Source organism: Ranitomeya variabilis, chromosome 3 (assembly GCF_051348905.1).
Source record: "Ranitomeya variabilis isolate aRanVar5 chromosome 3, aRanVar5.hap1, whole genome shotgun sequence".
Lineage (NCBI taxonomy): Eukaryota > Metazoa > Chordata > Amphibia > Anura > Dendrobatidae > Ranitomeya > Ranitomeya variabilis.
The window spans coordinates 343,946,346-343,973,782 of record NC_135234.1 but is presented as its reverse complement, the minus strand read 5'-3'; the positions used below and the strand labels follow the sequence as shown (position 1 = coordinate 343,973,782).

Below are 27,437 nucleotides of genomic sequence, written 5' to 3'. Positions count from 1 at the left end.
GTTAGATGTTAATGTTAATGAAAGGTCAACTGAACAAACACCATCTCATTCTATCCAAAGACAACTGACCACATCTGTTACTGGACAGGCTACTCGACCCCCTTCCTTTCACAGCCGCATAGTGGAACACCTTGTAAATGAGGCTCAGAAAGAGCATGTGCTTCAGTGAATGGCAAGTGCTGGTTCAATTGGCCTCTGCTCACCTTCCTCCACCTTAACATCACACAGAGTACAATCCTCAGAGGTGGCACCCCAATCACTCTTGTTTCCCACCTGTGTCTCAAATTTCAAACTGTCCAATTGACTGTGGGGAACCACGGATGGGCCAATATGCTTCACACATTCTATTCCATGGGCATCAGAGATCTGCTCCAAAGATTTACAGAATTCAGAGGAGGAAAGCATCTGCACCAGGGGTGGAGATAATATTGATGAGACTTAGATACCAGAAGCGTACGTGGACTGTACTGTGGTACCAGGGCAGGAAGAGTAGGGAGGTGACTCTCAGGGCAAGGAGTGGGAGAAAAGAGAGGAGGACAACGAGGTTACGGATCCCACTTGGTGTGAACATAGGGGCACACAGCTGAGTAGCTCAGCAAAGGAGGTGGAAGAGGAGGAAGACAAGGAGCTTACGTTGTGGCTTCCTGCACAGACATGGAGTGATGCAACAATGGCAAGCACTGCATCCTCAGCCACAACCGTGGTGGTAGCCAGATCTGCCACAAGGGTTGCTGTTATGATCTGGTGATCTTGGAGCCGCATGAAAACTTTCTCTGGAGTCAGTGGAACCTGTACTGACCACAAATCCTGCACTAACACCGCAACTAGAAGTAGCCATGGGGTGTGCCTAACAAACCCTGGACACCTCGACACAGCCGGAGGACTAAATACCCCTATAGATGGAAATAGGAATGCTATCTTGCCTCAGAGCAGACCCCCAAAGGATAGGCAGCCCCCCACGAATAATGACTGTGAGTAGGAGAAAAATAGACACACGCAGGTAGAAAACAGGATTTAGCAAAAGAGGCCACTCTAGCTAAATAGGAAAGGATAGGACAGATTACTAGGCGGTCAGTATAAAAACCCTTCCAAAAATATCCACAACAGATAATACAAAAAGTTCCACAATCTAACTAAAGACATGGAATGTATATCTGCCACTCCAGAGAATCCAACAAGACTGACAAAATACTGACACAATCTAAGCTGGACAAGAAAACACAAAGAATAGTACTGAATTGTGAAGCACACAGCATGTGTGCCACAGGAAAAAAAAACCAGACACTTATCTTTGCTGATTTGGCAGAAAGGCAGGAGGAACCAGGCAGAGGTCCAACACCTCCCAACAACAATTGACAACTGGCAAGGACTAATGAATCCTGCACACCTAAATACCCCAGTCAGAACTGCAATCAGCAGACACACCTGACCAGGACTGCAACCCAGGGACAACTGCATTACCACCTACTACCACCGGAGGGAACCCAAAAGCAGAATTCACAACAGTACCCTCCCCTTGAGGAGGGGTCACCGAACCCTCACCAGCGCCCCCAGGCCGATCAGGACGAGCCAGATGAAAGGCACGGACCAGATCAGCAGCATGGACATCAGAAGCAAAAACCCAAGAATTATCCTCCTGGCCATAACCCTTCCATTTGACAAGGTACTGAAGCCTCCGCCTCGAAAAATGAGAATCCAAAATCTTCTCAACCACATACTCCAACTCCCCATCAACCTAAACAGGGGCCGGAGGATCAACAGAGGGAACAACGGGCACCACATATTTCCGCAATAAAGATCTATGGAAGACATTATGGATAGCAAAAGAGGCCGGAAGCGCCAATCGAAAAGACACCGGATTAGTAATCTCAGAAATCCTATAAGGACCAATAAACCGAGGCTTAAACTTAGGGGAAGAGACCTTCATAGGAACATGACGGGAAGACAACCAAACCAAATCCCCAACCCGAAGCCGGGAACCAACACACCGATGACGGTTAGCAAAACGTTGAGCCTCCTCCTGAGACAACACCAAATTGTCCACCACATGAGCCCAAATCTGCTGCAACCTGTCAACCACAGAATCCACACCAGGACAGTCAGAAGGCTCAACCTGCCCTGAAGAAAAACGAGGATGAAAACCAAAATTAAAAAAAAAAGGTGAAACCAAAGTAGCCGAACTAGCCCGATTATTAAGGGCAAACTCGGCCAATGGCAAAAAGGCCACCCAATCATCCTGATCGGCAGACACAAAGCATCTCAAATAAGTCTCCAAAGTCTGATTAGTTCGCTTGGTCTGGCCATTTGTCTGAGGATGAAATGCAGAAGAAAAAGACAAATCAATGCCCAGCCTAGCACAAAAGGCCCGCCAAAACCTAGAAACAAACTGGGAACCTCTGTCGGACACAATATTCTCCGGAATACCATGCAAACGAACCACATGCTGAAAAAACAACGGAACCAACTCTGAAGAGGAAGGCAATTTAGGCAAAGGCACCAAATGAACCATCTTAGAAAACCGGTCACAAACAACCCAGATAACCGACATCCTCTGGGAAACTGGAAGATCAGAAATAAAATCCATAGAAATATGCGTCCAGGGCCTCTCAGGGACCGGCAATGGCAAAAGTAACCCACTAGCACGGGAACAACAAGGCTTGGCCCGCGCACAAGTCCCACAGGACTGCACAAAGGAACGCACATCACGTGACAACGAAGGCCACCAAAAGGACCTACCAACCAAATCTCTTTTACCAAAAATACCAGGATGACCAGCCAACACAGAACAGTGAACCTCAGAAATCACTCTACTAGTCCATCTGTCAGGAACAAATAATTTCCCCACAGGACAGCGGTCAGGTCTATCAGCCTGAAATTCCTGAAGAACCCGCCGTAAATCAGGGGAAATGGCAGAAAGGACCACCCCTTCTTTCAGAATGCCGACCGGTTCAAGGACCTCAGGAGAATCAGGCAAAAAACTCCTAGAAAGGGCATCAGCCTTAATATTCTTAGAACCCGGAAGATACGAAACCACGAAATCAAAACGGGAAAAAAACAAGGACCATCGAGCATGTCTAGGACTCAGCCGTTTGGCAGACTCGAGGTAAATCAAATTCTTATGATCGGTCAGGACCACAATACGATGCTTAGCTCCCTCAAGCCAATGTCGCCACTCCTCAAATGCCCACTTCATAGCCAACAACTCCCGATTGCCGACATCATAATTGCGTTCAGCAGGTGAAAACTTGCGGGAGAAGAAGGCACACGGTTTCATCAAAGAACCAACAGAATCCCTCTGAGACAAAAGGCCCCTGCCCCAATCTCAGAAGCATCAATCTCCACCTGAAACGGAAGAGAAACATCTGGTTGGCGCAACACCGGAGCAGAAGTAAATCGGCGTTTAAGCTCCTGAAAGGCAGAGACAGCCGCAGAGGACCAATTCGCCACATCAGCGCTTTTCTTCGTCAAATCAGTCAAGGGTTTAACCACGCTGGAGAAGTTAGCAATGAACCGGCGATAAAAATTTGCAAAACCCAAAAATTTCTGAAGGCTCTTCACGGATGTGGGTTGAATCCAATCATGAATGGCCTGAACCTTAACCGGATCCATCTCCATAGATGAGGGAGAAAAAAATAAAGCCCAAAAAAGAAACCTTCTGCACCCCAAAGAGACACTTAGACCCCTTCACAAACAAAGCATTGTCACGAAGGATCTGAAATACCATCCTGACCTGTTCCACATGAGACTTCCAATCATCGGAAAAAAATCAAAATATCGTCCAAATATACAATCAAGAATTTATCAATATAAGTCCGGAAGATATCATGCATGAAGGATTGAAAAACAGATGGAGCGTTTGTGAGCCCGAATGGCATCACAAGGTATTCAAAATGGCCTTCGGGCGTATTAAACGCAGTTTTCCATTCATCACCCAGCTTAATACGAACAAACTTATATTCCCCCCGAAGGTCAATCTTCGTAAACCAACTAGCCCCCTTAATCCTAGCAAACAAATCAGAAAGCAAAGGAAAAGGGTATTGAAACTTGACCGTGATCTTATTCAAGAGGCTATAATCAATACAAGGTCTCAAGGAGCCATCCTTCTTAGCAACAAAAAAAAACCTGCTCCCAACGGTGAAGAAGATGGCCGAATATGCCCTTTCTCCAAAGACTCCTTAACATAACTCCGCATGGTGGTATGTTCAGGCACAGACAGGTTGAAAAGTTGGCCCTTAGGAAACTTACTGCCTGGAATCAAGTCAATCGCACAATCACAGTCCCTGTGCGGTGGAAGGGAACTGGACTTGGGCTCATCGAATACATTCTGAAAATCAGACAAAAACTATGGAATTTCAGAAGAGGAAGAAGAGGAGATTGACATCAAAGGAACATCATTATGAACCCCCTGACAACCCCAACTAGTCACAGACATAGATTTCCAATCCAACACAGGATTATGTACCTACAACCACGGGAAACCCAGCACGATAACATCATGCAAATTATGCAACACCAGAAATCGACAATCTTCCTGATGGGCTGGCGCCATGTGCATGGTCACCTGTGTCCAAAACTGGGGCTTATTTTTAGCCAAAGGTGTAGCATCAATCCCCCTTAAAGGAATAGGGTTCTGCAAGGGCTGCAAGGGAAAACCACAACGCCTGGCAAACTCAAAATCCATTAAGTTCAAGGCGGTGCCTGAATCCACAAACGCCATGACAGAAAATGATGACAATGAGCAGATCAAGGACACCGATAACAGAAATTTAGGTTGTACAGTACTGATAGTAAATGAACTAGCGATCCTTTTTGTCCGCTTAGGGCAGACTGAAATGACATGAGAAGCGTCGCCACAATAATAACACAACCTATTCTGACGTCTGAATCCTTGTCGTTCCGTTCTAGACAAAATCCTATCACACTGCATTGGCTCAGGACTTTGCTCTAAGGACGACGCCACAGCGCGCACAGTTTGACGCTCCCGCAAGCGCTGATCAATCTGAATGGCCAGAGACATAGAATCACTCAGACCGGAAGGCGTGGGAAACCCCACCATAACATCTTTAACAGATTCAGAAAGACCCTTTCTGAAAATTGCCGCCAAAGCATCATCATTCCATTTAGTCAACACAGACCATTTTCTAAATTTCTGACAATACAATTCTGCCGCCTCTTGACCCTGAGACAGGGCCAACAAGGTTTTCTCCGCTTGATCCACAGAATTCGGTTCATCATATAATAATCCTAAAGCCTGAAAAAAGGAATCTACACTAAGCAAGGCCAGATTCCCAGATTCCAGGGAAAATGCCGAATCCTGTGGATCGCCATGCAGCAGGGAGATGACAATTTTAACCTGCTGAATGGAATCACCGGAGGATCGCGGTCTCAGAGCAAAAAACAGTTTACAATTGTTTTTAAAACCCCAAAATTTGGACCTATCACCAAAAAACAAATCAGGAGTAGTAATCTTCGGCTCTAAAGCAGGAGTCTAAACAATATAATCAGAAATACCCTGTACCCTAGCAGCAAGCTGGTCTACACGAGAAGCTAATTCCTGAACATCCATGCTGGCACAAGACTCCTCAGCCACCCATAAATAAAGAGGGAAGAAAAGACAAAACAGACTACAGAAAAAAAATGGCTCAACACCTTTCTTCCCTTCTTCTGAGATGCATTTAACTCATTATGGGCCAGTTGTACTGTTATGATCTGGTGACCTTGGAGCCACATGAAAACTTTCTCTGGAGTCAGTGGAACCTGTACTGACCGCAAATCCTGAACTAACACCGCAACTAGAAGTAGCCGTGGGGTGTGCCTAACAAACCCTAGACACCTCGACACAGCCGGAGGACTAAATACCCCTATAGATGGAAATAGGAATGCTATCTTGCCTCAGAGCAGACCCCCAAAAGATAGGCAGCCCCCCACGAATAATGACTGTGAGTAGGAGAAGAATAGACACACGCAGGTAGAAAACAGGATTTAGCAAAAGAGGCCACTCTAGCTAAATAGGAAAGGATAGGACAGATTACTAGGCGGTCAGTATAAAAACCCTTCCAAAAATATCCACAACAGATAATACAAAAAGTTCCACAATCTAACTAAAGACATGGAATGTATATCTGCCACTCCAGAGAATCCAACAAGACTGACAAAATACTGACACAATCTAAGCTGGACAAGAAAACACAAAGAATAGTACTGAATTGTGAAGCACACAGCATGTGTGCCACAGGAAAAAAAAAACAGACACTTATCTTTGCTGATTTGGCAGAAAGGCAGGAGGAACCAGGCAGAGGTCCAACACCTCCCAACAACAATTGACAACTGGCAAGGACTAATGAATCCTGCACACCTAAATACCCCAGTCAGAACTGCAATCAGCAGACACACCTGACCAGGACTGCAACCCAGGGACAACTGCATTACCACCTACTACCACCGGAGGGAACCCAAAAGCAGAATTCACAACAGGTTGCCTAGTCTGGGACTTTTTTGAGCTGCTAAGGATAAGCCAACTCATGTTATCGGACAAATTTTCAAAAAATGAATCACTAGAGGCAAAAATTTTACTACTACATGCATGAACTGGCACAAACGCAATCAACATGACTTAGTCAGGGAACCAAACTGTCCTAAAATGCGGACTATTGTGTCTCGCCAACTACCGACTGTCCAATCAACCGCTTCTGCGTCTTCATCCTGCTCTGTCACTGGGGCAAGTGTTTTTATTCAGGTCTCCGGCTGCAGACACTCCACTTGTTAACACCCTATAGTCAGGGTGAGTGAGATCCGTCAGCTGTTATGGAAGTAGATATGCCTGCTGTTTTTGTTTCTCCGAACATACCACATCTTTCTTAATCCACCATAACATCTCCCCCTGCACCTCACTCACAGTCCAACAGTTTGTCCTGTTCACCCTACTTCACCCTCTCACAGCACAGCAGCCATCGCTTGGTCCCGCAGCTATGGTCACGTAAAAGAAAGTTTCCACTTACACATGCCAAAGCTTAGAGCTTGACCTTCACCATTTCCAATCTGTTGGTCGCGGAAATGCTGCCTTTCCACCTGGTGGAAACCGTTTTTGAAAGCTGATGGGCATCGCAGTTCCCCAGTACTAGTTGCCCAGTCTCCATTACTTCTCTAAGAAAGCTGTGCCTGTGCTATACCAGCATGTTGCCGACAACATCACCCTTTCCCTGAAAAATCTATGTCTGCCAGGGTGCACTTCATCACTGACACCTGGACAAGCAAAAATGGGCCGGGGTGTTATATTTTGCTGACTGAGCACTGGGTGACCCTGGTGACTGTGGGGGCAACACCTCCTCTAGAGCCTCCAGCTGCACCCTCAACCTCTCCCTCAATGAGACATGCGTTCTAACAGTGCATGGAGAATTCCCCCCACCTTCGTACTGTGCAGCCAGGGCTCATCACAATCAGACAGTGCTTAAATGAATGTGCCATGGAGATCACGGTCACTCAACTCAAGTGTTGTGGATAGCCACCAGGTGAGTTAGAGCAATGGCTGTCTCTACTGAATCTGGAGCCTGGGAAGGCCGTGTGTGATAACAGAGTGAACCTGGTGGTGGCCCTATGGCGGGCAACTTCACACATGTGCCTTGCATGGCTCATAACCTGGTGGTACAGCAATATCTCTGCCACTATCCCAGCCTGGATGCTCTGTGTGCTCTGTGTGCTCACTTATGACAATCTGCAGGTAATCGACTTGCATCGCTACAGAGGTTTTTGAGCCTACCAGTTAACCATTTGATTTGCGATGTGCTTTCATGGTGGAATTCCACTCTGGTGCAGTATGCCATTTTGCATTGCCTGGGCCAACGCAGTACGGACATGGTGCAAATCACACTTGTGGAGTGGGCACAGATGAAGGGCCTCTGCACCCTTCTGAACAGTTTTGGAATGGCTATTAAGATAGTAAGTGCTGACTATCTACATGCTAGAGCACACTTTAAATAGTCTGTGGGAGGAGGTGGTGGTCTCAGAGGAAGAGGCGGAAGCAGAGGAGGATGCAGAAGTGATAAAAATATCTCTACGTTCTGGACTGTTGTCCCACAGGTGGGTGCCATGGGAGGGTGGATTATAGGGATTGAAGGGGCCTCATGGTACCAGATAAACTTTTAGTGAAGGTGAAGGAGCCGAGGAACAAATGAGGATGAGGAGGAAGAGGTGATGGGTGTGCAACAGTTAGAAGAGGATAACGATTCCCTCTCTAAGCTGTGGTTGGCGGGAGGAGATGGAGGAAGCAACCTTGAGTGTTACCCCACCATCAGCAGACCATGAACTTAGACCTCATGGAAACGCCCGACACATAAATGCCTTCTTGCTGCACTGTCTTCAACATGATGCCCTTATTATTAGTGTTAGAAATAGTGCTGACTACAGGGTTATCACTCTGTTAGGTCCAAGGTACAAGAGTAAATTTTGCCAGATGCATACCTTGCACATGCTGGAGTATTGAAACATGTTTATAGACAATCTTAAGAGTGTTTTTCCCCAAAACAGCAGAGACACAGTGAGAATATCAAGGCATCACAACAAAAACATTAGCAGCATAATCAATTTCACATATGTTTTTAGACCAGCCTGTGCTCCAGCAAAACAGAATAGATATCTGACACGTTGTGAACTCCTGGAGAGGATGGTGCAGGAGTATCTTGAGCTCAATATCAATGCCTTCAGTGGGAATTTGAACCCTTTTAGATTTTGGTCTTCAAAAATGGAAGAGTGGCCTGAGCTCGTCTGTCATGCCTTGGAGGTTTTGTCATGCCTGGCAGCTTTCATTCTCTCAGAACGTGTTTTCAGTGCTGCTTATCGTGTCCTGAGTAGTGTTGAGCGATACCGTCCGATACTTGAAAGTATCGGTATCGGAAAGTATCGGCCGATACCGGCAAAGTATCGGATCTAATCCGATACCGATACCCGATACCAATACAAGTCAATGGGACACCAAGTATCGGACGGTATCCTGTATGGTTCCCAGGGTCTGAAGGAGAGGAAACTCTCCTTCAGGCCCTGGGATCCATATCAATGTGTAAAAGAAAGAATTAAAATAAAAAATAGGGATATACTCACCCTCCGACGCAGCCTGGACTTTACCGCCGTAACCGGGAGCCGTTGTGCCTAAGAATGCGCGCTTGAAGGGCCTTAGATGACGTCACGGCGCTCTGATTGGTCTGTAGCGGTCGCGTGACCGCTACGCGACCAATCACAAAGCAGTGACGTCACCTAAGGTCTTTCAAGCGCTTGAAATACCTTAGAAGACGTCCGCAGCTTCTGATTGGTCGCGTAGCGGTCACATGACCGCTACGCGACCAATCACAAAGCAGTGACGTCACCTAAGGTCTTTCAAGCGCTTGAAAGACCTTAGGTGACGTCACTGCTTTGTGATTGGTCGCGTAGCGGTCACGCGACCGCTACGGACCAATCAGAGCGCCGTGACGTCATCTAAGGCCCTTCAAGCGCGCATTTTTAGGTACAACGGCTCCCGGTTACGGCGGTAAAGTCCATGCTGCGTCGGAGAGGTGAGTATATCCCTATTTTTTATTTTAATTCTTTCTTTTACACATTGATATTAATCCCGATACCGATTCCCGATACCACAAAAGTATCGGATCTCGGTATCGGAATTCCGATACCCGCAAGTATCGGCCGATACCCGATACTTGCGGTATCGTAATGCTCAACACTAGTCCTGAGGGATAAGCGCATCCGGCTGTCCCCTGGAAGTGTAGACTGCCTAACTTTCTTCAAAATGAGCAAGTCATGGATCACCAATGACTTTTGCACCCCAGTGTCACGCATTGATCTCATATTATTGTAGTCTGTGACACTTTTGTCGTGGCTTCTGTGCTTGCTGGTACTACTGCTGGTGATGTTACAAACAATTATATCAAATGTTGAGACTCCAATTTTGGTCTCCATCTATTGTGTTGTTTGTATTGGAAGTAGCGTCAGAGGCCCATTATACTGTTTCTACAATGTGGAAACTGATGTCACATTAGTGGTGTGGGACAATAATTTTTGAAATTTGGAGACTCAAAGTTGGGTCTCCATCTGTAGGGTTGGCTGTAGTGGAAGGTGTGTCCAAGGCCTATTATACTGTTTCTACCCTGTGGAAATTTTTGTCACTTTATTGGTGTGTGACAATAATTTTTTGAAATGTGGGGGCTCCAATTCGTGTCTACATCTGATCGGTTGCCTATAGTGAAAGGTGTGTCAGAGGCTTATTTTATCATTTCCACTGATGTCATTTTAGTGGTTTGTGACAATAATTTTTTGAAATGTGGAGAATTCAAGTTGGGTCTCCTTCATATGTGTTGCCTGTAGCAGTAGGGCTCCCAATATTAGTAGTCTACAAAACAGATGTTTGTGCCGTCTGAGTGTGGCTGGGAAACTAAAAAAATGAGCTGTTGCATGATGTATCATGGCTCCCAGCAAAGAAGGCTTACACTGCTCCCTTACCAACCTCGTCTTAATTGAAAGTTCAATTCAAAGCTGTAAATGCTGGCCCAGTCCTTGATACTTCATGCATGGTCATTGCCTGACTGCTTCTGTGCCATTTTAACGTGTTCTGTTGTGGATCAATTGATCAGTTAATTTTTCTGTTTTCTACAAATAGTATTCTATGAAACTGATGTTTGTGCCACTTGAGTGTGGTTGGGAGATATAAAATTGCGCTGTTGCATGAGGTATCAGGGCTCCCAACAAAGAAGACTTACACCGCTCCCTTATTTACCACCTCTTAATTGAAACGTCAATTCAAAGCTATAAACCCTGGCACAGACACTGATACCTGATATATGGCCCATGATGACTGAATGCTGCTGTACCATTTTCAAATTTCTACTGTGGGTCAATTGGGGCCACTTTTCATAAATTGAGCTGTTTGGGAAGTTTTTTGTCACTCCTTAAGGTGTTGTGTATACATTTGTTTTTACCTCCCATTGAATTAAATAATGGGGTTCGAGTATGTTCAATAAATTGTTCGGCAAACATAGGGACGTTTGCTGAACAGAACCGAACCTTGAAAGGTTCACTCATCTCTAGTCTAAAGGGGAAATTGCTTGCAGTAATGTGCATGAAGAATAGGAGTTTCTTCCCTATTCCATATAGAGGCATTTAGTTGGAAGCCTATAACTTTTCATTAAAGAATGAATAATATTTCTTTATGTTTATTTTTTATTTTGCTGAAACTGGAATACATCTCTAATCTACTTCTTTGTTTTTTAACATTTGCTCACCACAGAAGGGCAAATATATTGCAAAACCAAAAATAATTATTTAAAAACTGCTAATAAAACACTAATTGATGCTAAATGTTGAAACAGCCCCCTGAGAAGAGAGAATTTGTAAATGCAGTTTCTGAAAACATTTAAAATAAATGTTCCTACTGTGAATTATTCACCTGTACGATTAAATACTTGTGTCTTCCAAGAAGTCAGATCTGTACATTGCTTTAATCATATTTAGTATTGTCTGAAAGTGCAATATAAATTACTATAACAATTTAATTACCGTAGACCCAGGGCAGTTTTTCATGAATTGTTTTTGGGCAGTGATTTGTACTATGTAAAGAGCTCTGACATGTATCTGAATGTTTCATATATTTCTTTTCTGTTAATTATCTGTAATAAATTTATTTTATTACCTATTCTTTAAGTAATATTTTATTGCATACTTACACTCGCTTGTTCTATTACACAGTATCATTTTACTATTTAATAGTGAGTGGAATGGTAGAATGACAATCTGAATACTGATTTGATTAAGAAATCTGAATATAATCAAAACTATTTATTGTATGCCAAATTTCAATACTAAGTTTAATTTCCATTTGAAACCCAGTTTAATATTCTAAACAATGTCAAGTATTACAGCTACCATTACGGTGACCTTTAGATTGTCTCATATCATTGTACATACTTTACTAGAGACAATTTTGAGCTTTGGTTGTCGAAAGTTGTAAAAATGGATTTTCTCAAGTGCAAAAAAGCAGTTGTTTCTTTGTCAAACAGTGCAACTTTCCAACAAAATGACAAAATCATTCAATATTGTAAGTCTTGGCAGTCGAGAGGGAAGCTGCAGTTGTCATGTGCTTTCACTTTGTGCCCTCAATGGTTTCTTTGGAGATTTTCCAGTGGATCTAAGAGGTAACGTTGCTCCTTGAGGAATGTGCTTGGTTGGGTTAGGGGAATTATAGATCATGCAATGCTCCCCTTGCAATTTACTGTAAATATGCAAATAACCTCTTCAGAGAGGAAATGACCATAGTGGCACCTATTAGAAGTAGCAATCCTAAAAGTCAATGTCGATCCTTTAAAGGAACCTGACAGCTCCCCTTTGCCACCCAAGTCACCAGCATTTGTATATTCCTTTAGAAATTCTCTGCCTAACAGTCCCTTTATCCTGGACAACACATTAACAGATATTTCTAAAAGTCTGTTTTTAATATGCAAGTTAATTTTTTGACTAGTTGATGGGAAGTTTGTTTCCCTAGACTAGTCATCCCACTGAGCATGCTTCAGGCCCTTGTGGGTATGATCACATGATCTGAAGGAGCTGGAGTCAATGCCAACTCCCTGAAAAACTATTCCATGCCATTGACTTTCTTTCATACAAATCACTGAAGCCAGGTGGACACTGTAAGGTTCCGTTTCAATGGTCTTGCCACATAACTTAGGATAAGAAGAATCCAAACCAGAAACTACATTCATGTCCAAGTTGGGTATTGACTTTTAGAATTGCAACTTCAAAAAGGTGGCACTAGAGTTCCTACACTTTTCCTCTCTGAATTGGCTATTTGCATTGAGATTTGTCCAAACGTAATGTTAATAAACAGGAATTTTAGCACTACCACTCCAATTTCATTAGTTCAGTGCACATAAATGAGCCAGTTTAAGAACATTTTGTTGAAGAAAAATGACAGTGATTTTCCAAATGTTTTTTGTCTTCTTTTCATCATGAAAAATATTGGGCCTAACCAACTATGCTCATCAGTTGTCGATATCAGATCTAATCCTGTTTATGAGTTTCACCAGACTCAGCACACTTTGAACAATAAACTTTATAAAATAGTTACAAATCTTTTGGTCAAAGCACCAAGAAATATATATCATACACCTCATATTTTCCTTAATCCAAGCACATATAAGTAACTAGAATATTAAAGTATCTTCCATCATCATACCTTATGCTCACACAATCAGGGGAAGGTCTCTACTTTTTGTACTTGTACTGTCGGGAACACACAATTCTCACAGTCACATGGTCATAGATGGGCAAAGACTTCTTTAGCTGGCACAGTCAGTAACATAATTGAAAATTGGATATGCTCCTTAAGCCTCATTCAGGTGTAAATGATTTTTGTGGTACCAAAAAAACTTCCAAGTTTCATCAGTGTTTTATTATCTTATTTTCATCAGGTTTTGGACAGTGCTTTAGTTTTCAATGTCAGTGTTCCATCAATTTTCTCATATGAAAAAAAACTCCATAGCTTCTTCTATCCACTAAAATGTTAAAAATAGACAACACGCTGATATCATCTGTGTGCTGTCCACGATTTTTATGGACACATACTGTACTTGCATGGGTATTACATTTTGCATTTTGATCCATAAGTTCGATGAAAAATAGACTATGTGCGAAAAACAATGACATGTGGACGAGGCTATAGATTGTAATAGCATCTCTAACTTTTAAAGTAAAGCAAAGGTGCAAACTTTTTATACCGCCACAGTCAAGGACAAATCAATGCTCTAGACAATCACAAAGTGAGCAACATAGTATATTTGACTTTTGTTTTAAGCTGGAATTTCACAGGCTGACAGTGTTCGTTAATGAACACTGACTGGCTACAAGCAAGCTGATCAGTGGCCGTTTAATATGTCAACCACACATTCATGTGCTCAGACCAAACATTTCATTACTATCATCAATTTTGTTTACACACGAGGGAGCCTCATAAATTGTAAATTTATCCCTTTCCACCTTCGATTTTTTGAATGAATCTGTCTACTGTATATACACTACCGTTCAAAAGTTTAGGGTCACTTAGAAATTTCCTTATTTTTGAAAGAAAAGCACAGTTTTTTCCAATGAAGCTAACATTAAATGATTCAGAAATACACTCTATACATTGTTAATGTGGTAAATTACTATTCTAGCTGCAAACGTCTGGTTTGTAATGCAATATCTTCATAGGTGTATAGAGGCCCATTTCCAACAACCATCACTCCAGTGTTCTTATGGTACTTTGTGTTTGCTAACTGTGTAAGAAGGCTAATGGATGGTTAGAATACCCTTGAAAACCCTTGTGCGGGTATGTTAGGACAGCTGAAAACAGTTTGGCTGATTAGAGAACCTATAAACTTGACCTTCCTTTGAGCTAATTGAGAATCTGTAGCATTACATTTGTTGGTTGCATTAAACTCTCAAGATGGCCAGAAAAAAAGAACTTTCATGTGAAACTCAACACTCTATTCTTGTTCTTAGAAATGAAGGCTATTCCATGCGAGAAATTGCCAAGAAACTGAAAATTTCCTACAAAGGTGTGTACTAGTCCCTTCAGAGGAGAGCACAAACAGGCTCTATCCAAAGTAGAAAGAGAAATGGGAGGCCCCGCTGCACAACTGAGCAACAAGACAAGTACATTAGAGTCTGTAGTTTGAGAAATCGACGCCTCACAGGTCCTCAACTGGCAGCTTCATTAAATAGTACACACAAACACCAGTGTCAATGTCTACAGTGAAGAGGCGACTCCGGGATGCTGGCCTTCAGGGCAGAGAGGCAAAAAGAGAGAAAAAGCCATATCTGAGACTGGCTAATAAAAGAAAAAGATTAATATGGGCAAAAGAACACAGACATTGGACAGAGGAATATTGGAAAAAAGTATTATGGACAGACGAATCCAATTTGAGGTGTTTGGATCACACAGAAGAACATTTGTGAGATGCAGAACGACTGAAAAGATGCTGGAAGAGTGCCTGACGCCATCTGTCAAGCATGGTGGAGGTAATTTGAGGGTCTGGGGTTGCTTTGGTGCTGGTAAAGTGGGAGATTTGTACAATATAAAAGGGATTTTGAATTAGGAAGGCTATCACTCCATTTTGCAATGCCATGCCAAACTCTGTGGACAGCGCTTGATTGGAGCCAATTTCATCCTACAATAGGAAAATGACCCAAAGCACACCTCCAAATTATGCAAGAACTGTTTAGGGAAGAAGCAGACAGCTGGTATTCTATGTAATGGAGTGGCCAGGGCAGTCACCAGATCTCAACCCCATTGAGCTGTTGTGGGAGCAGCTTGACTGTATGGTACGCAAAAAGTGCCCATCAAGCCAAACCAACTTGTGGGAGGGGCTTCTGGAAGCATGGGGTGAAATTTCTCCAGATTACCTCAGCAAATTAACTGCTAGAATGCCAAAGGTCTGCAATGCTGGAATTGCTGCAAAGGGAGCATTCTTTGTCGAAAGCAAAGCTTGAAGGAGAAAATTATTATTTCAAATAAAAATCTTTTTTTCGAACCTTGTCAATGTCTGGACTAGGTTTTCAATTCATTTGGCAACTCATTTGATTAATAAAAGTATGAGTTTTCATGGAAAACACAAAATTGTCTGGGTGACCCTAAACTTTTGAACGGTAGTGTAAATATTTATTTTTGGCATCCATAGGTGAAGGTCTAACTGTTGCAGCCAACTTGTCCTTCTTGTACCGGAGGTGAGCTCCTCACATAAGGAGTAAAAGGCACAGCAACGTACTAGTCCCAACGTCAGAAAGTTTACTTATTGACTTAGCATATTATAGTGGTATATAGCAGTGCAATAATGTGATCTTTGGACCAAAGAATGTCAAAATGTGTATCCCCATCCATAATGGTGGTAAAAAGTGTTGGGAATTTCTCCTGTAAGATATACTATAACTGTAAAAATTTTACAAACTTTACACCTAGAAATTCATGACATAATATGTTATTCTTTTTGCACACTATTTATATACTGGAACTTTACTAGTTTGCACACAGAGAGCATAACGAGTTCCAATATAAATCCTTTAATAATTTTGCCAAACTATGTACACTAAAAATACAAGGGTAAAAATAAAAATAAATTCAAGGTAACATTGTTTTTCAATGCAGGGCTAGGGCCTCCAGAACCTAGTAGTTAAGGTATGAGACATGCAATCCATGTGTTAAACATCAAGCTTTATTAGGATTTATTGTTTAATATAGCTGTGATTTTCTTGACACGTTGTGTCCATAGATGTCAGTTACCTCAGGAGATGCTGACAGCACGGTTCACATCCTGACAGATTCATCAAATGTGTAATACATTTCGCTGCTGAAATAGAAAAATAGCTGTAAGTTTGTGGACAATAGATGATAGATAGGTGGATAGATAGATAGATAGATAAAAAAGAAAAAAAGAGGCAAAACTCCATTAAATGATGAAAAAAGTGGACTTTATTAGCCCATATGGCGTGGCTACGTATCGGCTGTGACCAGCCTTTCTCAAGCCTTGAAAAGTTGCCAGATATGGGCTAATAAAGTCCACTTTTTTCATCATTTATTTGAGTGCTGCCTCTTTTTTTCTTTTTATTATTTATGCAAATAGATATTTGGAGGGCACTGCACCCTGAATTAATCCATATGATACTGTTCCATTTTTTCTTCTAGATAGATAGATAGATAGATAGATAGATAGATAGATAGATAGATAGATAGATAGATAGATAGATAGATAGATAAAGTGGAATGTAAAAGTTTGGCACCGCCGGTCAAAATTACTGTTATTGTGAACAGTTAAGCAAGTTGAAGATTAAATGATATCTAAAAGGCCTAAAGGTAAAGGTGACACATTTCATTTGTATTTTAACCCCTTCACGATATACGCCGTACTATTACGGCGCATGTCGTGTCTCCCCCTTTGATGTAGGCTCCGGCGCTGAGCCCTCATCAAAGTTGCGACATGTCAGCTGTTTTAAACAGCTGACATGTGCGCGCAATAGCAGCGGGTGAAATCGCAATTCACCCGCCGCTATTAACCTGTTAAATGCCGCTGTCAAATGCTGACAGCGGCATTTAACTACCGATTCCGGCCACACAGCCGGAAATGAGCACATCGCCGACCCCACATGATCGGGGGTCGGCGATGCGTCAGGATGGTAACCATAGAGGTCCTTGAGACCTCTATGGTTACTGATGCCGGCCTGCTGTGAGCGCCACCCTGTGATCTGATGATCGCTGCTATGTAGCTGAGTCGATCGAGTGGTACCAGCTTCTAGCCTCCCATGGAGGCTATTGAAGCATAGCAAAAGTAAAAAAAAAATGTTTTTAAAAATATGAAAAAAATAAAAAAAATATAAAAGTTTAAATCACACCCCTTTCGCCCCATCCAAAATAAAACAATAAAAAAACAAACCTACACATATTTGGTATCGCCGCGTTCACAATCGCCCGATCTATCAATAAGAAAACCATTAAACTGATCGCTAAACAGTGCAGCGAGAAAACAATTCGAAACGCCAGAATTACGTTTTTTTTGGTCGCCATGACATTGCATTAAAATGCAATAACGGGCGATCAAAAGAATTTATCTGCACAAACGTGGTATCATTAAAAATGTCAGTTCAGCACGCAAAAAATAAGCCCTCACCCGACTCCAGATCACGAAAAATGGAGACGCTACCGGTATCAGAAAATGGCGCATTTATTTATTTTTTTAAGCAAAGTTTTGAATTTTTTTTCACCACTTAGATAAAAAATAACCTAGACATGTTTGGTGTCTATGAACTCGTAATGACCTGAAGATTCATAATATCAGGTCAGTTTTAGCATTTAGTGAACCTAGCAAAAAAGCCAAACAAAAAAACAGTATGGGATTGCACTTTTTTTGCAATTTCACCACACTTGGAATTTTTTTCCCGTTTTCTAGTTTAAGACATGGTAAAACCAATGATGTCCTTCAAAAGTACAACTCGTCCCACAAAAAATAATCCCTCACATGACCATATTGATGGAAAAATAAAAAAGTTATGGCTCTGGGAAGGAGGGGAACGAAAAACGAAAACGCAAAAACGAAAAAGGGCCGCGGCATGAAGGCGTTAAGCAAAAAAAATATACCGTATTTTCCGGCGTATAAGACGACTTTTTAACCCCCGAAAATCTTCTTAAAAGTCGGGGGTCGTCTTATACGCCGGGAATCGACTTGTACGCCGGTGTATATGGTGGGTGGGGAAGGGGAGTGATCCTGATGACGAGGGGGCGTCTCACAGGAAAGTGAGTAATCCCCATTACCTTATCCTAGCGGTGCAGCGTGGGGGTGTCAGTGCTGGGAGCGGCGGCGGCTGCTGTGTTCTGGTGCGGCGGCTCCTCTTCTGTGTGGGGCCTCTGTGCTGTGAGGTGGCGGCGGCAGCGGCGTATCTTTATCCAGTTGGGGCTCCTCCGGCATCTCCTTAGCCCTGGAGGCCCCGCCGCAACTCCATCGGTGCAATGTGGTGGCCTCCGGGAAAATGGCCGCTGCTCAGATTCAGATCTCGTGTCCCGAGATTTCGGGACGAGATCTGAATCTGAGCAGCGGCCATTTTCCCGGAGGCCACCGCATCGCACCTATTGAGCTGCCTCCGGGAAAATGGCCGCTGCATTGCACTCATGGAGTTGCGGCGGGGCCTCCAGGGCTAAGGAGATGCCGGAGGAGCCCCAACTGGATAAAGATATGCCGCCGCCACCGCCACCGCACAGCACAGAGGCCCCACACAGAAGAGGAGCCGCCGCACCAGAGCACAGCAGCCGCCGCACCAGAGCACAGCAGCCGCCGCCGCCACTCCCAGCACTGAGACCCCCACGCTGCACCGCTACGATAAGGTAATGGGGGATACTCACTTTCCTGTGAGACGCCCCCTCGTCATCAGGATCACTGCCCCCCCCCCAAAAGGCACATATTCACCGGCCCTATAAGACGACATAGGGTGTATAAGAAGACCCCCGACTTTTAAGAAGATTTTATATTTTAACTGGTAAAGTTGGGGGGTCGTCTTATACGCCCAGTCGTCTTATACGCCGGAAAATACGGTATATTTTCATCTCTTATATTTTAAAAATTGCAAAAAGGATAATGGGTCAATGCAAAAGTTTGGACACTCTTGGAGATTTGTGTGCTTATATGGCATTGACCAAGTAATCAGACCTTAAGTAGCCTGTTATGGTTATGGCTTGTTCTCTATCAGTTGGGAAAGGTCAGGTGATGCATATTCCCCAACTTTTTTAAATACCAAGCCTCCTCTAACCTCATGCCAAAAAACAGCAGCCATGGGTTCTTCGAAGCAGCTGCCTTGCACTTTGAAATTAAAAATGGTAGAGGCCAACAAAGCAGAAGAAGGCTATTAAAAGATAGCAGAGCATTTTCAAATTGCTCTTTCCTCAATTTGAAATGTAATTAAGAAATGACAGTTAACAGAAACAGTGGAGGTCAATATACTGTAAGGTTTTGGAAGACCAAGCAAAATTTCAGTGGAGTGCTAGACAGGCAAATCAGAACCCCCGCTTTACTTCCAAAGATCTTCAGAAAAATTTTGCAGACTCTGGAAATGCAGTACATTGTTCTACTGTACAGAGATACCTCAAGCCTGATGCTTTTTGGAAACAAGTCCTGTGGAAAAATTAGGTTAAAATAGAAATTGATTGGCCACAATGATCAAAGATATAAGTGGAGAAAAAAGGGCACAGAAGTTCAGGAAACAAATGTCTTGTCAACTTTTAAGCATGAGGGTGGATCAGTTATGCTTTGGGGTTTGTGATGCAGCCAATGGCACAGGGAACATTTCACGGGCAAAGGAAAGAATGGATTCAAATACATTTCCACAAATTCTTGATGCAAACTAAACACCATCTGTAAAAAAAAACTGAAGTTGAAAAGAGGATGGATTCTACAAATGAATAATGATCCTAAACACACATCAAAATCCACCATAGACTACCTCAAAAAGTGTAAGTCAAAGGTTTTACAATGTCCCTCACAGTCCCCTGATCTGAACATCATTAAAAATCTGTGGCTAGACCTCAAAATAGCAGTGCATGCAAGATGACCCTGGAATCTCACAGAACTGGAAGAATTTTCCAAAGAAGAATGAAATATAAGTCCCTCAACCAAGAACTGAAAGACTCTTGGCCTGCTAAAGAAAGCATTTACAAGCTGTGATACTTTCAAAAGGAGGTGCTACTAGGTACTAACCATGCAGGGTGCCCAAACATTTGCATCAGCTCATTTTCCTTTTTGGAATTTTTATTAATAAATAGATAAATAGATAGAGGCTTGGGAGATGGCAGCACAGCAATATCCGTGATCTATGATGCTTAAAAAACCTCATAAACAAAAAACAAAGAATTACATGATATGATTAAAAGGGTATTCCCATCTCCAAGATCTTATCCCAATATGTAGTAAGAGTTATAATGATAATATAAGCAAATACCTCCAAGTAGCTATGTAGTATAGTTCTTCTGATTTGCTGTAGCTTAACAAAGTGCAGGACATTGCAGTAGCATAGGTATCCGTGGTTACAACTATTAGGCGTCAGGATTCTCCCACTGCACGGGATAGATCCCAAGCATTATCTGTCTCTGTAGTTGTAAGGAGGTTGCTTTCTCTGCTCCTTGCCTGGAACCACATAGTCAGACAGCTGGGTTGTTGGGGGGAAGACTTTCTGCCCTGGACAGAGGGGACCAGGTGACTGCTGGGAAGAGAGAGGTGTGGTCAGAAAAGAGCGGGAGAGGAGAGAGAAGGCAGCGCGCCAAAGAGAGGGCAGGCTGCAGCGCCGTGCTCCCCTAAAGGTAGTGCTCCCCGTGAGGACACTGAGGCTGAGATACCCATCAGAGTGAAGGCTGGATGTGAGGGTGTAGACTCGGAAGCCTCCTGAATCAGAGACAGTGACTCAGGTGCAGCCCTGGTGACCGCAGTGACAAGCAAAGATCCCTGAGTGTGATAAGTAACTGCCCAGTGTGTGTGTGTGTGACACGTTACTACAGAGAGACTGTCAGCCTGGTGCACAGAGACTCCTGCAGCAGTGACGGAGACTGTGCTATTTCCTGGTTCCAGTTTCACTTTGAGAAGAACAGACTGCAAAAGTTTAACCCCGGAGTCTCCAGTTGTCAGAAGACAGGAAAGACTTCAGACTCTTCAAGTGCTGCTGGTGACTGTACCCACATTGGAATTAGGACCCTCCAGTCAGGATTCCCCTTGACTGATAAGTTACAAGAACACAGTTTTTTTTTCCATTTCTATTCTGCTTAACTGTTTCATACCTTCAGTTAACTTGTTGTGTACTGTTATACTGCTTGCTTTACCTTTGCTCACCCCCTGTTTACTCCCTGCGAGGAGAATTTTCCCCCTGTTAATAAATCCCCTCTAACAGTTGGTCTGTCTGTTCCATGGTGACATACGCAACCCTGCACCCTATTACACTTGGCGTAGTCGGCAGGATGTCACACGGTAGCGCGGAAGGGGCAGACCAAGCAGTTGAGGGAGGCCCCAGGTCTAGCATCTCCCTGTGAGCCATGTTAGCTAACCTGCCAAAATTTTCAGGGTGTAATGTCATGTTGTGGGGTTGGATGGAGAGCATCCGAGGGATGATGCGGATGCATCCTATGACACCGGCTCTGCAGGCGGAAATAGCTGTGATGGCCCTAGAGGGGGATGCACGGGACTCTGTTATGCTCAGACCCCCCAAGCGATACCCCGGACAAAGTATTATGTATACTTGAGGAGGCGCATGGGGACCCCACTGACGTAGGGGAGCTGCGCATGCGACTGTTCCACCGGGTGCAAAGAGAGGGGGGGACCGTGACTCAATATATGAACGCACTGCAAGAGCTTCATACTGCCATTATACGGAAGGACGGCGTAGGTGTGGGGTCAGTTGACGTTGTGCTGCGAGACCAACTGGTGACAGGCTTGCGAGATGTGTTGATGAAACAGGCCCTGCGAGAGCGCATGCGCGTAAAGCTAGATATGACTTTCTCTGAGGTCGGGAGTGAGGCACGCACGCGCGAGCAAGGGGTGGTAGTGCCTGTGGGAAAGGTATGGAGCAGGGAGGTAACAACCCCTCAATGGGTAGAAGACTTGAAGAAGGAGGTTAAGCGAGTCCGTGAGGAGGTGGCTGAATATAAGAAGATCCCTGCTGCAGAGTACAGTCCTCCGGTGCGAGAAAGAGAGACCGCCCCCCAAAGTGAGACTAGTGCCGCTCGGCGAAGAAGACTGCCTAGATGCTACAACTGCGGAGCACCCAGTCAAAATGAAGAGGAGGCAATGTGGACCCGAGATTCCCAGCTGAAGATAAGAAGAATCTGTGAGGAGATTGAGAGTCTGGGGAAAGCCCTTACTGCGGTTTTGGGGACCAGCGGCATACCCCGAGGTAACGTGCGGAAGCCACCAGAAAGATATAGGAGAGGTGCGCCGCATAAAGAATGCTTCGGTGGTGGCCCCAGAGTGTAACTCCGTATCCTGGGGTGAAGAGCAACCGCAGATGAGAGATGTCCCCTGCCAAGGTCGACGATCCAGACTGAAGCGCCCTTCAGACAGACGCAGACGTGAGTGCTGGTCGTGCAGAAAGGTGGGACACATGTCTAGAAATTGCCCTACCCGAGAAGAGCGGTGGCAGAGATCCGCTTACCCCTCTGAGGGTCCTGCTAACTGGAGGGAACGTCGCCCCTGGAGGGAATGGTACGGCAGGAAGAGAAGAGTTCCACCTAGGGCAAGACAGTACCACAATGTCGGACGCCAAGGAGAGGTGGAGAAGGTGTCAAGCATCTCTGGTGAAATGACTGCGCTGTCCCAACGCGTAAAGGCGAGCCTAGTGGATCTACAGCCTGGGTCTGAAAGTTTTGTTGCTGAGACTCAGCCCAGAGGAGAGAAAGTGCCAAGTGTTCCTGCGACACTCATTTTCAAGGTCCGAGCCAATGAGAAGGAGGAACCACTGATGTCGTCCCCTGAGGTGAAGAAAGTGCTGGCTGTCCGCTCACCAGTTCCTGATCGGACAGGGGAAAGAGAACAGCTGTGTGAGACAGGGCATGTGGCTGAGAAGCCCTGGGAAGTGATGCCCGCAGAGCCTGGCGCAGTTGACAAAGAGTCCGGCCTGCATGATCTTATTTCATCTGACTCAAGCTTCGACGAGAATGCTCCTGTCAAAGAGAGGGGGAGCTATAGAGAAGAATTACCTTTACTAAGCCCCCAGACTGAGGAACCCGAGCAAGAAGCCCCTACGCAAACACCCGCTACCAGCAAGGCTAAGAAGAAGAAGAAAAAGAAGAAGAGGACAGCAGTTGTTTATGAAGCAGAGAAAGCATATCTCAACCTGACTGATGAACAGCTCCTAGACCATTTAGTTTGGGAGTATGTGCAAGAAGAAAGGCAGAAGGAGATGCAAGGATTGCCAGTATCTGACTCCCTTCAAAAGAACAAAGAGAAGCACGAAGAGACCTCGCCCGTGGAATGGCGAGCTTTAAGAGAGGGGGAATGTAAGGAGGTTGCTTTCCCTGCTCCTTGCCTGGAACCACATAGTCAGACAGCTGGGTTGTTGGGGGGAAGACTTTCTGCCCTGGACAGAGGGGACTGCTGGGAAGAGAGAGGTGTGGTCAGAAAAGAGCGGGAGAGGAGAGAGAAGGCAGCGCGCCAAAGAGAGGGCAGGCTGCAGCGCCGTGCTCCCCGTGAGGGCACTGAGGCTGAGATACCCATCAGAGTGAAGGCTGGATGTGAGGGTGTAGACTCTGAAGCCTCCTGAATCAGAGACAGTGACTCAGGTGCAGCCCTGGTGACCGCAGTGACAAGCAAAGATTCCTGAGTGTGATAAGTAACTGCCCAGTGTGTGTGTGTGTGACACGTTACTACAGAGAGACTGTCAGCCTGGTGCACAGAGACTCCTGCAGCAGTGACGGAGACTGTGCTATTTCCTGGTTCCAGTTTCACTTTGAGAAGAACAGACTGCAAAAGTTTAACCCCGGAGTCTCCAGTTGTCAGAAGACAGGAAAGACTTCAGACTCTTCAAGTGCTGCTGGTGACTGTACCCACATTGGAATTAAGACCCTCCAGTCAGGATTCCCCTGGACTGATAAGTTACAAGAACACTGGTTTTTTTCCATTTCTATTCTGCTTAACTGTTTCATACCTTCAGTTAACTTGTTGTGTACTGTTATACTGCTTGCTTTACCTTTGCTCACCCCGTTTACTCCCTGCGAGGAGAATTTTCCCCCTGTTAATAAATCCCCTCTAACAGTTGGTCTGTCTGTTCCGTGGTGACATGCGCAACCCTGCACCCTATTACACTGTCTCCCATTCAGCTTCGGCTGCTGCGGGTGCTGCCGAGCGTAGACGTCGGTCCCAGCGTCTTGATCAGGCTTATGCTGTTCATTTTGTAACTGCTGGCTCTCCAGCCAAGTCTATGGTAACCAGTGATAGATTGATGTATGTAGTTATACTCATTGTTGCTCTACTTTAACAGTGCAGTTCTAGAAATACCTGCCAATGGTCAACTTAAGGCCGCTGGACCGATGTTCCATCCAAGCTGCAGTACAAAGGCGTAGCGGGAGTTAGTAAGGGAATAAAGGTTATATTTCTTCTTGGTTAGCATTATCAACTAAGTTACAGTTCCTTAAACATGATTATATAAATTTTCAATTATTTTGCTGAGAACATAAACAATAAAAATGCTATTTCTAAAAAAAGGTGGTTTAAGCTAAAAAAACCCTGAAAACAAAACATGCTGCTGTATATCAATGTACATGAAAAATTATAATTTTAAGTTTTGTATAGAAGTACCATTATACGCTCCCTCAAGCAGAAGGACTACTATCACCCATCTGGATATAGCATTTGACAGAAAAAAGGATGGACTATTTCTCATGGAAAATCAGTGTTTGCCCAGCTTATTAACATTTACTGTTCTTTTCCATTTTGTTTTAGAATTTTCCTTCCACAAATCAAATTCTTAACTTCGCACTAAAAGCACCATTATTTGTATGTGAATCTATTAATAAAAATATATACAAATATAGTAATGAAGCTAAACAATCCTTTCTATCACAGTCACAGAACCTTGCAGAATGCACAGATGCTCATCTCTCTCTTCAGCAAAAGCTTTTAGAAAGCACAAACCAAATGCAAATGATTGCTATCTTTTTCACCTCTGGCTGTTATCACATAAAGACTGTATAATTTATGGTATGGCAGCCTCCTGCCAGCTGTGCATTCCTCCTGGCGCCCATATATACTGCGCTCACCGAAATCTAAAATAGTAAAGCAGACTCCCCTCCCCAGCACTCACACCATATATCACAGAGAAATGAACATGGAGTTATAGGAAGAAGCTTCAGATATATCTGCATGATGCAGCCACTATTAAAAGCGTACAGAAACATTGATAGGCGATACGACTCTCCTGACGGATATTAGGGATGTCGACAGCAGGAAATGTTAGAAGAAAGCTTGCAAATAAAATGAAAAATCTGTCATGTGCTGTACATGAAAATATTACTCAATGCCCAAACCCTTTGCAAATTTTAAACTAAGTAATTATTATTTCTAACAAATGCTTTTGTCAGCACAAATATCACATTCAGCAGGTTGGTGATGTTCTCAATATTTGTTCTGACATTTTTTAATTCCTAATTCAAATTATGATTTTCCAAAAATCTGTTTTGTAGTGGCCAAGGTATACTTTGGTAGGACTTCCATAGATATGCCACCATCTACCTTCAATGGATGCCACTGAATAGACATAGGAGCCAATTCATGAAACTGTTTGCAGCATCAGAAATCTCTTGTAAAACTGTTTGAAATGATACAAAATTTTGCAACTTTTGGAGTTTTTACACATCAATTTCTGAAAAGTGTCAGAGCTTAGCTAGTGGGGCACGGTCATCATTTATTACCCCGCTGCCCCACAGCTAGAAGATGCACTAAATTCATTGTGAGGCACATGCATCTTAATAAAGTTGAAGCATTTTACTCCAGTGCACCCTGAAATAAAGGTACCATTACACTAAACGACTTACCAACGATCACGACCAGCGATACGACCTGGCCTTGATCGTTGGTAAGTCGTTGTGTGGTCGCTGGGGAGCTGTCACACAGACAGCTCTCTCCAGTGACCAACGATCAGGGGAACGACTTCGGCATCGTTGAAACTGTCTTCAACGATGCTGAAGTCCCCGGGTAACCAGGGTAAACATCGGGTTACTTAGCGCAGGGCCGCGCTTAGTAACCCGACATTTACCCTGGTTACCATTGTAAAAGTTAAAAAAAAAAAAAAACAGTGCATACTCACATTCCGATGTCTGTCACGTCCCCCGGCGTCAGCTTCCCGCACTGACTGTGTCAGCACCGGCCGTAAAGCAGAGCACAGCGGTGACGTCACCACTGTGCTTTGCTTTACGGCCGGTGCTGACAGTCAGTGCGGGGAGCTGACGGCGGGGGACGTGACAGACATCGGAATGTGAGTATGTACTGTTTTTTTTTTAACTTTTACAATGGTAACCAGGGTAAATATCGGGTTACTAAGCGCGGCCCTGCGTTTAGTAACCCGATATTTACCCTGCTTACAAGTGAACACATCACTGGATCGGCGTCACACACGCCGATCCAGCGATGACAGCGGGTAATCAGCGACCAAAAAAAGGTCCTGATCATTCCCTACGACCAACGATCTCCCAGCAGGGGCCTGATCGTTGGTCGCTGTCACACATAACGAGATCGTTAAGCGGGATTGTTGCTACGTCACCAAAAGCGTGACGTTGTAACGATATCGTTAACTAAATCGTTATGTGTGAAGGTACCTTAAGACTGTAATACAAAATATCAGCCTTAATGAATGGATTCCACATTATAATCTGTTGCCCATAGTCTCCCAACGTAAAACCATATATTTCATTATTGGATGACTTTATAGAGAATAGCAAAGTCTGCTGACCTACTGTATTTCATTCAGCAATAGATAGGTATTTTAATGTGTACTGATGGAACAGAAACAGCATTCTTTTAGCCTGCGTGTAGGTTTGAAGTGTGCCTCAGGAGTAGTGTTGAGCATTCCGATACCGCAAGTATCGGGTATCGGCCGATACTTGCGGTATCGGAATTCCGATACCGGGATTCCGATACTTGCCGCGTATCGGATACCGGAATCGGAAGTTCAAAGATTCAAAATGCAGAAATTCAGCCAATGAGAATGATTCCAAGTGTGGGCACATCCTGTTTAGCATGGAGGGCATGAAACTACTGGCAAGGCTGTGATTGGCTGCTGAAATGATGTCATGCTACAGTTTAAAAGTCGCTGGCGCCATTTTGCGATCACTCTGCTGTGAATTCAGTTAGTGACAGGACGCTGTTTGCTGACTGAGGGACAGTTTAGAGATAGCGATTTGCTTCTTTGTGCTTTCC

At 44.0% G+C, this 27,437-nt stretch overlaps 1 long non-coding RNA gene across 1 annotated transcript in view; it reads right to left on the bottom strand.

Annotated features, from left to right (window-relative positions):
- Window positions 1–16,228: 16,228 nt before the first annotated feature.
- LOC143818221 (uncharacterized) overlaps window positions 16,229–27,437 on the bottom strand; it is a 92,491-nt gene continuing 81,282 nt past the window's right edge. The window contains exon 3 of the long non-coding RNA XR_013224392.1: window positions 16,229–16,355. This is a non-coding gene — a long non-coding RNA (uncharacterized LOC143818221). The remainder of the gene's footprint in view (window positions 16,356–27,437) is intronic.